Source organism: Tachypleus tridentatus, chromosome 10 (genome assembly GCF_004210375.1).
Source record: "Tachypleus tridentatus isolate NWPU-2018 chromosome 10, ASM421037v1, whole genome shotgun sequence".
NCBI lineage: Eukaryota > Metazoa > Arthropoda > Merostomata > Xiphosura > Limulidae > Tachypleus > Tachypleus tridentatus.
In genome coordinates this window covers 259,297-268,763 of record NC_134834.1, presented here as the reverse complement: position 1 = coordinate 268,763, position 9,467 = coordinate 259,297, and positions in this window count along the sequence as shown.

The following is a 9,467-nucleotide window of genomic DNA, read 5'->3' as shown; positions in this document are numbered from 1 at the left end:
ATAATTCTGTTAAGCCTTCGGAGAATCTCGTCTGTAATATGTATAATCAACGATGCTCAAGTATGCGGAGAAAAGATAAACATGGGTGTAAAGTTCAAAATAGTGGTAAAATGTCATTCCGTATTCTATTAGGGAAGACTAGAGGCGTATTAAGTGTGGTGGTGTTTAATTTGTTGCACGATGACGATAAAACTTGAAGAGAAGTTTGACTGTAAAAGTATTAGGTATGACGAGTTCAAAAGGCAGTTCACCCAGGTCATGGGAGACGTTACTGGTATATAAGCTGGTTTAATATTATTTCATTTTTAAAAACCACTTATTTTGTTTGAATATCAAGTGTCACTCTCCTTTATTTAAACAAATTATGTACCAGTTTAGCAAATTTTTATACAAAATAACAATGTAAATATAACCTTTAATACAAATGTTACAAACAGGATCAAAGAGTAGCTAATATGGTTCTGCTAAACAAAATAATAGTTACACTGATTTTCCTCTTGGCTTAGTCACTGCACTGTCGTTCAGTGATGAAATGATATATCAATAGAAGTCCTTAGTAAATTTCTACATTGCCTAGTCAGACAAACTAGAAATTAACAGCACGATATTACTGTATCTGAAATTTAACATGCAACTCAAAATGTAAAGAAAATCAGTGATGATGCACAACAATCACAAATATGAAATGCAACAAGAAGAAAGTATCAGCACTCAAACGACTTCAGAAATCTGAATGCTAACCTGAACAACGAAAGTTAGAGAGCCCATTGTTTACAGAGATATGTGAAATATTGTAAATATCATACCTAGGCCCAAGTAAAAGCTGTCATCACATAACTATAACATAGATAAATAAACAACCTAATTCCACCAAAGACCCTACAAAATGTGACCACATAAAGTAACAGAAGTGGCATGTGGATGTCATATACTACAAATGATAAGTTTTGATACTTATCTGCAAAATCTTACAATTAATTATGAAGTGGAACATTCGTTCATAGAACAGAATATGCATAATTTTAAAGTTCAAAGAAATGGATGAAGGCATAAGGATAAAGAGATAAAAGACTGAAAATCCTTGTCAACAACAAAGTGCATACAATTTACAGTAAAAGTTATTTTGTTGAATGAAATATTATCTTTCCAGTACAGACCCTTCTTGTTACAGACATTTTTTTTAAATATTGGAAAAATACAGTGATGTGTTTGAGTGTATAAAACAAAGAAACATGCTTTAGCTGAGAGTACTTACGTGAATTACAACTACACATAGAAAGTAGAAGTTTGCAATTCTCCAAAACTGCTCAAACAGGTTCTATGAAACAAAATTCCATAATTTGTGCTTAGAAAAAATAAAAAATAAACATTAATAAATTGTAACCTACCAAACCTAATAATCTATACATGTATTATACAGAAATATGTAAAAATTAAAACTTAAATAATGTAATCATGAACTTATAACAGTTGTAGTAAATTTAAAAATAACATTTCTAAAGCCTCCATATGTGTATATATATATAAACCCTGTGACCATTTTTAATAGTCTAAGTGATAGTTTACACACATTTTCTTAAAAAATAACTGTAAATTTGCAATTTAGGTCAAAACGAATAATAAATTTCAACAGAGATCATTCAAATTGTTATACAGACTGTGGGCTAAAACAGTCTTTCAATGCTTTCCTAGTTTTTCTACATCGCCCAAGTTTTTTATCAGTTATAGAAACTTTTCTCATTTCTTTGCTTAACTAAATGTGATATATATATACTCTTCAAAAAAAGAAACGCAAAAGGCAAAATATGAGACAAATTGTTAACAAGTTTATTCCGGGTAGTTCTGTATGACATGTGTGAAACTTTGCACATTCACTGCTGAACATCCAAAGTCTGCAAAGGCGAAGTCCACGCTCACTAATTGAAGTTTAACGTCACTCAACGTCAATAACGAGTATGCCCCCCGTGAGCATCAATAACTGCTTGGCATCTCCTGCCCATGGAAGCGATGAGATGACGAATCACATCCTGTGGAATGGCTGTCCACTCAGCCTGCAAAGCTGCTGCAAGCTGAGGTAGAGTCTGCGGTTGAGGTTGTCGCCGTCGCAGACGTCGGTCCAACTCGTCCCAAAGATGTTCGATGGGGTTTAAATCTGGTGATCTGGAGGGCCATGGAAGAACGTTGATGTTGTGGTGTCTCAAGAAGACAGTTATGAGTCGGGCTGTGTGAGGACGGGCGTTGTCATGTTGAAAAACATCGTTGACGTTCACCATGGTGGGTTGCACATGGGGCCTAAGAATCTCGTCGACGTATCGTTGAGCCATAAGATTCCCTCGAACGTGCAAAAGGTCTGTTAAGGCAGTAGACGTCGCAGTGGCGGTCCTATCTCGAAGGTGACGTAACCGGATGTAGCGATCTTGTGCGGGCGTGTTCACACGAGATCTGCCAGATCGTGGACGGTCACGAGTTGATCCATGTTGTTGGTGACGATTCCATAGCCTTGTGATGGTACTTGGGTGGACTTTCACAGCTCTGTTCGAGATTCGCCTGCTTCCAAGCGACCAATGGCGTTGTTGCGTCGTGCTTCAGTCAGTCTTGGCGTAACTGTATTGCGTGTCGGTGGCTTAACACTGAGCTATGGAAACCGAGAACCCGTCACTTTTATAGGATTTTGCACATGTTGCACTTGCAGAACATGCAGATCTCTCAAACAAATTTATTGGACACGCATGCGTTTTGGCGAAAAATCAGATGTTTTCCTCCGTTTTCAAAGTGCACAACTTTTATTGTCATTTTGGTTTGACAATCAGTGCCTTAACACGCGTAACATCACATACTCTGAGCTTGTAACGTTATTACATATATTTCTCTTTAAAATAACAAAATATCCCTTTTGCGTTTCTTTTTTGAAGAGTATATATATGATGTACAGAGTTCCAAATCTTAATGTACAAGATGTCATTATTTAAGTAGCCCGTACAAAACAGATTAGTGAAAAGTGAATATAACATTCTGATGAAATACGTCTTAATCTCACATTGTAAGAAATTACTTTGTTGTCTGGATTTTTTGTCTAATTCATCTTCTGTACCTGGTAGGTAGTTATGTCTAATATATGCAATTCTAGTATCTTTCTGTCTTTTTTTTCACATTAGGCCCTCTATTTTCACAGAAAAAAATAAAAATTCGACCTTTTTATAAATCACAAATAATTAATACAGCCTATGGTAATTTTACAAAACAAACTGTATAGAAAATGCTTTATATGTTTACACACATAAACTGTAAGGGAACCTAGAACACTAGATATCCACAAACAAAGCTAATCACAATTTTTGGAGAAGTTTCAAAAATCTCCTGAAATAAAAGAGTACGTATCTAATACAATATTTGTTACTCAATAAGATTTTTGACACTATTTCAAAACCAATAAAACATTATATATAACCAATTTGATCCAGTTTTTTTCTGATGGAAAGGCTCAGCAAACTTTGAAAAATGCGTATAACTACATGCATAAGTACAATTTCATAAACTTACGAATGTACAGAAAATGAAGATATTTAATCATTTTCTTTAGTGTAACGTTGTATAATATTTAGATTTTGAGACCAAATTTTATCTTCAATAGCAATGCAAAGTTTCTTTTGAATAAATATACAGATGTATTTATTGTTCTATTAAAACTATAAAAATAAGAGTTGTTTTGTGTTTAATTTATTTGCAATTGAAGAAATGTTATATTTCTTTTAGAATGTGTAAACTGTTGTAAGTTTTTGTTTTGTGAAAGAAACAATTTGATATCAAGGATGAATTTACATAAATTCTATGTCAAGTATCCAAGTCAAAGTCTACTACACATCAGCAAATATTTCAAAAATGTATTATAAACAAATTTCAAATTCTGAAACAACCAAGTTTTTACGTGTTCCATTTTTAGAAATGTAATATAAAGCCTAAAATATTTCATAAATTTTTGTATTGCCACTTTAAATAGGTAGAAGTAAGAGCGAGTAAGTAACCCACTAAAAATAGTTAAAAATATTATTACGAACCATTAAGGAATATACAATGAGTAAGAGATTTTATTAAATTGTTACTTATTATAGAAATTATTTTTCTATAATAACATTAAAAAGTACTATTAAATTCAGCTTTTAATCAAAAGAAAATGATAAAGAATGATGGAGTAGAAAGAAGTGAAAGTATAGTTTATAAGCTTTAATTTACTTTCAAATAGTTTTAATGTATTTAATTTATATAAGATTTACTGTGAGTGTATGGACTGTTATAGATTTGTATTTAATTCTTGTTTTTGTTTATAGTTGTCAAAACTGTAACTTAAAGTTTTTTATAAATTCTCTTTAAAATTACAACTAATTCTTGTCATAAAAATCAGGAAATAATAAAGAAGATAAAAGTAAAAAAAATTTGAGTATTGTAATGTTGTATAAATGGTAAAGTAAGTACATACACGGCAGTAGTACAACTGTGCTGATTTAGAAAATTTAAATCAATTCACGTGATACATAAAATACACTGTACCCTTATCAGTAAATTATACATATATTTCTGTATGTATGTTATATGCCATTCGAAACTTACTATTCTATCAATGCACACAATGCTATGACTACCATTGGAGCTGGTGGATGATTAATAAGATTAATTGATTACTTATGAATTGATTTAGTAAACTAGTGTTCTAAGGCATCTAAAGACAAAACAAGCTTCATGAAACTTACAGAAAGTTGTATGCACTGAGTCTAAGATGTATAATATATGATAGAACACACTAATGGCGGTAAAACCGTTCACTGTCAGAATCCATTCAGTCACCATTTAAGGAAAATGAGATAACTCCTGTACAGGAGAGCCAAGACCTTGAGAAGTTTAGGATACATGGATATGAAAAATGTATTTAATAAGATCCATGACACTGAATTCAGTACTAATACAATTATGGTTTCTTTTTCCACTTATTTAACTCACACCAAAGAGAACTAGAATAGCCTTTCTCTCTTTTTGTGATGGTAAGTGCATGTCATTGGTGAGAGCTTCATAACGTTTGTAACAACCATTTTATTTTTTTTCACTTCACAACACACTGTGTTTACACCATTAAGCAATCTTTTTTTTTAAATGTGGGTAGTTTAAAAAATAAATAAATAAGCGTTAAGTGTTCTTTTATTCTCATATTGCAGAAAATATCTCTGACCTTACTTTTCAACCTAAAAACGATCCTTCTTTTGCTTTCTCTTTACTTAATCTCTTTGCCAGTTTACTTCCACACAGTTAGTGTCAGTTACTTTTACTCCTTGAACTTCATTCTTTCATGTGGACTTATAACTTAACTAGATACCAGCCCCTCAACTTCCTATTGCATGAAACTAATGACTATTTCTGTGTAGAATTGATCTACGATAACCATAACCAAATATTTTTGAAAATATATTTCTAGTTCCATCTACTTAAGCTCAGTCTTGCTGGAATCCTATTGGCTCAGAAAAAGACATAATAAAGAATTGAATTTATTATACAAAGATGTATAGAACTATTCTGTTTGTTCTGGTGATTCCTTCAATATGAGATCATTATATTAGTGAGATTTATAAGATTAAAGATTGTGTAAGTTGAAGTTCAATAATTAAATCTATTTTGATAAAGTTTACCATGACATTGTTCTATAGTATATAAGTAAGCAAAATATAATCCATACATGGTTGAATTGTTGCCAGTAGAGTCTTGCTGAAAATTTTGATAACACAACTGGTAAAAGTTGCGTTATTAAAATTTAATAAGATATTCTCCAATTGCTACCCTCTCGATAATTTCTAAATTCTAAATCAATAATAAACATAATATAGTTTATGTGTATGTGTTACAGAACTTTCTAATTCCAAACATTTTGTGATAAACATTTAGATTATCAGCAATAACGAATATAGGTAAGCATGTAACAATCATAGCTTTATCATTTCCTTAATTTCCAGAGAAAGGATTATTTCTATCTCTACTGATGTTGATAGAAGGCATTCAGTGTTATACCTAAACCATCAGGAAACAAGATCTGTGAAAATGTTTCAACAGAAAGATACGAGTATAATATTCTAGCAGTGTTTAAACATTTACATAGCTTCTTTAAACTTTAGTGGAACACATCAGCTTATATTAACTTCATAACTAAACATGACATTTGAATAAGCATCTTTTTCAAGGTGTACAAATGCTATACAGTATGTTATATATAGAAATGAATTAATGATACGTGTTTTACATAAAAAACTTCAGAAATTGCAAAATGTATTCCATGCAAATTAGATATAGAAAAGAAAACTATAATCTCTGTTAAATTTGATAGTAACACTATCTGCTTATGGAAACATCACCAGCCTTAGTAAAACCTACCTAATACAACTAAATATATAAATGAAAACCGTAAACATAAGTTGAGACACATTGAAATCTGCATGTAAACTTACAAAAGTACAGTAACTCTATAGAAACACTATCTGCTTTTGTAAAAAAAAACACTTTATATTATGCTTAGTAAAATCACTTACCTGCAGATCATTAATAGCACAATCCATCTAGTAACACCATCTGTCTTATGTATGAAATTTAAATAAGTGTACTTTTCAGTATGGATAGACGATATCTATTAACTACAAAATGAGTTAGTGATAAGTGTTTCACATATTAAACGTTAAAAGTACGAAAAATATGTCATGCCAATTAAATATGGAATCAGAAATCATAATCAGTACATCAAATAGCCCCAAGTAGCTTTGCGCGAATTTTAAAACAAACCAAATAAACTTATTGTTTGGGTGACTGAACAATGCAGATTGTAAAGAATTTGTTTTTGATCTTTGTGAAACCTGATCTAACACACTGGGATGAGCAAGAGTTGACTGGTTGTTCTCAAAACCTCCGGATGTTTAGGGACAAAATGGAGTTCTCAGTGAATTTGATGCACGATCCTTTTTATAATGAAAATATTTCACAAATATGAATTCGCTCTATTCTGTAATAATTGATGCATGTGGGTTAGTACAGTTGCCAATATCTAATGCACCCATGCATCAAAGAAATACTACAACAAGATAGTAATGGAAAAAAAGTGCAAGTCTGGTGATATTTTGTAAGTTTTACATGCTTATAACATGCACGTAACTTGAATGTATCTGAACAGGTCTACACCTATGTTTCACCAAATCAGTGAGGTAAGCTATGTGTTATAATAAATATGTGTACAAGCTTAATCTGTATATTACCAGTGAGCTTTTCAAAAATAGGTTATTCCAGAAATTAGAGATGGAAAAGCAGATTGTCTCTGATGAAGGAAAACCGAATTATATGATTTTCACTCAGTTAATGAAGAGGGAAATTGGCAGTACATATGTGACAGTCTAAGGAGAGTCAGATGAGCAAATATCGTTATAGGATATTTCTGTTGTGATGATTGGAGAAAATGGCAACCATGAACTCCTAATCATTGAAAGTGGAATTTATTAGTTACTAATCGATAGAATAGTCAGATTATTGAAAATAAATCACTAAAATTAAATTACATTTCGTTGTTTTTTTTCAGCTTATCAAGTGGTTATTCATGGTACGATATATTTAGGATATTATTTAGTAAATAATCAATAGTTGTAAAGTTAGGGCTGTTTTTGTTGTTGTTGTTGATGGATCAGGAGCTGAAAGAATGTTGCGATCCTTACTTTCCGAGCTACTAAGCAATACTGCTAAAAAGATGTTGATGTGATGTATTGTGATTATCTTTTAAACTCTTCAGCTAAAACTGCATGAAACTTGTTATGTACAAAACTAGAACAGATAAAATCCTAAAACATTCATGGTTCGTTTTGATTGTTAATGACTAGGAACTCTGGCAAATCAATAAAAAATAATATTTCATTCATTTTTCTCCGAGCACTCTCATTCGTTTAGTGATAAGAGGTGATGGAAATATGAAGACATGAAAACAAAATTATTTATTTAATCACAATAAAAACAAAAACAAAGCGTATTTATTATTTTCAGAAATGTTGATTTTGAAATATAATTAATTTGAACTATGAAGTTGTAGTCTTGTAAAATAAGCTTTGTATTGGATATATGAATATAACTGTGGAGTCATTTGTGGAGTCCCCCCGCTAGTACAGCGGTAAGTTTATGGATTTACAACCCTAAGATCAGAGATTCTATTCCCCTCGGTAGACTCAGCAGATAGCCCGATGTAGCATTGCTGTAAGAAAACGCACACACTCATTTGTGAAATTAGATATAATTTCATTTATTTATTTGTGTTATGTTTATTATATGTCACAAGGCAAATTGATGTTGAAAATACACATATTAGTAAAACAAATGGGTGGGTTATAAGTTTTAGTGAGTTTGATATATGGCGTTGACTTGCAGTTTTATCTAATCTTCCTTACTGGAAGCTGAGCTTTGCCTTTTACTTGACCAGACAATGGTGAGGAAACTCATATGTATGTGAAGTGAGTTTGATTGCTAAGTAATAAGTCCATTGCCAAATGTCGGCATAGTCAAAAGTTTAGTTTGTCCATTGTAGATGTATGTGTACTGTTCCACAGAAGGTAGATAAATTGAACATTCACAATTACTTGGGATAAATTTATTTTTGCATTTATACTGTGAGATATAAAATATATATTTCACGATCTCCAACTGATAGTTTCGCGGGAAAGGTCGAAAAATGCTTTCATTGCTCATGATATTTAACGTACTGTTAATTGCTATACTTTTGATTTATCAGAAATTCATCTGATCTGGAGTTTTTAAAAAAGGATTTTACCTGTTTAAAGATGATCACCGAGTGAAAAGGCAATTCTGGTCTTTGAATAAGTTGTACTGATCTTTGTGACAGAAATACAGGCAACTTTCTCGAGCTTAGATGGAAACTCCCTCTCCTGATACCTTTTTGACGACGGCCCTGAATATGGTTTCTATCAGTTCTTCTGGACTCTGTAGCAAGAACTGTTGGTGCCATCACTATTAAGCTCAGGCACCAAAATGAACAGAAACTTATGTCCTGACACAGTGATGTGGAAATCATTAGAGGAGACAAATTAACACAGAGAGGCAATGTTTTATGCAAGGAAATAGGTAGCTACGAAAGGAAAACTGGTATTTCCGGGAAGAGATAACATACCACAGTGGAGGGATTTAGAGGGCTAGATAGGCCTTTTGAAAATTCACTATTTAAAGAAAGCAATCTATAAAAACCCTCATGGTCTTATGTAGTATCTCTAGAGATGTAATGCACAAATTTTTTCATAAATTTATATGAATATTCTCCCAGTTCCTTATTTGAGTGAAACTTTAGAAAATAATTGTATTTATTTATTTTATAATTTTAAGTGAATGACGAGTTTCGTTTATTTTTTAAAGTTCAGTTTGAATTTTATACCTTAAATGAAGGTCCTTCTTTCCCT